Here is a 2,733-nt window from a genome sequence, read left to right on the forward strand (position 1 = left end):
GGAGGAGCGGCACAGCGGGATTTGGGGCAAGGGGGAGCACCTCAAAGTCGGCTGCAAACTAAGGATGTAATTTGTGAGACGTGAAGAGGGTCAGAGCAAGCCTCTCCTTCCCACGTGATGGGCTACTATACAGCGAATTGTTTTAGAACATTTTTAGAAGTATTCAACCTCGTGATAGAGTGATCCCCAAAAGAGAACTGCCCTCCCCCTCCCAAAGGCAAAGGAAACATAAATATTAAGAATGGGTGGTGGGATTTTAGGTTAGTGTTTTTTTACTTTTCCCCATAATCATTTATTGCTTCAACAAATACTTAGCACCTATCCATATTTCAGTATACAGCACTGAAAGGAACTCCCCACCTTTGTGGAATTTCTTTTCCTGTGAGGGAGACTATAGTGAAAAATATATACTATATACAATGGTAAAGGTATTATGAAGGAAAAGCAGAGAAGTGAGCTAGGAAAGAGGAGTAAGTTTCTATATTTAAATCCTGTAACTTAAAACCCCCAGTATATGAAAATGCAAATTTAGAAGCTTCCAGGAAGTTCCCTTAAGGCCCCAGCCATAATACTGTGGTCTGTGTGTTCTGTGAATGTTTTCTTAATATAATGTGTATAGGCTTCAGGTCATAAAATTACATTTGATTGATTTGCAGGAAAATCATGTCATGAAACAAGACATTTATTTTACCCTACAGCTTCTCCACTCTTTTCTCCATGATTCCCTCAGAAGCTTGCTGCTCTCCCCCATATACAGTTTAGCTGCCTCTCTGAGGAGAGAAGGGCGTGTGTTCTCCTGAATCTGGTTTCCCTTAACATTTATCTGGCCCTGGTGACCGCTCAGAAACACACAAACTCTGTGTTGTTAAGAAATCTAAAAGGTCATTCATCTATTCATTTCCCCAAGCCAGCCACAAGCCCAAATAGACTGAATGGTGCCCTTATTGCAAAACTCTCAGGATAGCCAGGGTTCAAAGTCCTCCCAAGTTCCCCTAGAGCTTTCCCTCTGTGAGTACAAAACCATCACTCAGTTTTACAAATAAGTCTCAATTTTAGCGTCTGCATGTTGGGAGATTCAGGCTTAATCAGGCCTTTTTCCTGTAATAAACATACCTTCAGTCCTCTTTTTTGTCCCCTTTGTTCCTTTGTCCCCATACTAGATTGTTTCAGTTATCCTACTGGTGTATCATGAACTCAGGGCATTTTGCACAATATTCTGACATGCTTCATGCAACAGACAATATATAAACGGAAAATATTCCCTAAGAGAGCCCTTTGTACCTTTCAAAACACCATTACTGTACCTGGCATCTAACTGGATGTACCCAACAAGCTTTATGCACCACAGTCTCTGAACACATTTAACAAGGTTCTCTTTGAAATAGCTGCAGGTCTTTATGTACCTGATGAAATATGACAAATACTGAAGCCAGCAGGTTTGGGGTGACCAGTTTGCTAAAAGTAAATCTGATACCTGTTTGGAATTGCCACTTTCAAACATCCATAAAAAGAAATTCTGCCTAAAACCATTTATCACTGAATAGGAAAAAAATTTACATTTGATGAAGCTGAGTAATACACATGCAGAGTTACTATTCTATTGATGTTTTGTAAATGCTTGAAGTCCACAAGTTATTTTTAAATATATATGGCAGAATCCATCCCCAGTGATCCATACCTTTATATGATCCCCTGCCTTTGAGTGTGGGAGGGACAGGTGAATGTGAGCTAGGACTTCTGTGATTAGGTTATGCTATGTGGACAGTTGACTTTAATGGGAGACTATCCTCAGTGGACCTGACCTAATCAGGTGAGCCCTTGAAAGGATTAGGACACTATAAAGTAAATAAGTTATGGGAAAGTAATGTACAGCACAGTGACCATAATTAATGGTCTTAAAACTTCTCATCAGGGACTTCCCTGGTAGTCCAGTAGTTAAGACTCTGAGCCTCCAATGCAGGGGGCATGGGTTTGATCCCTGGTTGGGGAACTGAGATGCCACATGCTACATGTCCAATAAATAAAATAAAAACATTTTAAAAAGAAAAAAAAAAACTTATCACAAGAAAAAAACAATTCTGTACAAGTAATGGATGTTAACTGGACATCCAGGTATGGTGATCATTTCACAATACATACAAATATCAAATCATCTGTTGTACACCTGAAACTAACATAATGTTATATGCCAATTATATCTTAATTTTAAAAATAAAATTTTTTGAGAATTAGGTGTTTGGGCTCTTCTGGAGGAAATAAGTGTGGCAAGAATTTGCTGGTGAAATTTTTCTGTTCCGGCTTTCAAAATAGAGAAGACCACGTGGCAAGGAATGCAGATGGTCTCTGTTTGCTGAAAGGCCCCTAGATGATGGCCGGCAAAGAAATATCAATAGAAACCACCGTCTTACAACTAAAGGAAACTGAATTCTGCTACAACCATATGAGCCTAGAAGACCTCAAGCTTAACATGAAGGCACAGTTCGGCTGACATCCTAATTTCACCACTGTGAGAACCTTAAGAGAGCCCAGGTACCTGGTGCTTGGGCTTCTGACCAACAGACCTGTGAAATAAGTAAGTATTGTTTTAAGCCACTAAATTTGTGGCAATTTGTTATGCAGCAATAGAAAACTAAAAATATCACACACACATAACGACAGCAAGAAGCTAAAAAACAAGACAAGCATATGCCCTGTTTATTTACACTTTTATTAATAAAGGCAACCAAAGAAGGA

The sequence above is a fragment of the Giraffa tippelskirchi genome, chromosome 6 (assembly GCF_054371585.1).
Source record: "Giraffa tippelskirchi isolate mGirTip1 chromosome 6, T2T-mGirTip1v1.2.pri, whole genome shotgun sequence".
NCBI classification, from domain to species: Eukaryota; Metazoa; Chordata; class Mammalia; order Artiodactyla; family Giraffidae; genus Giraffa; species Giraffa tippelskirchi.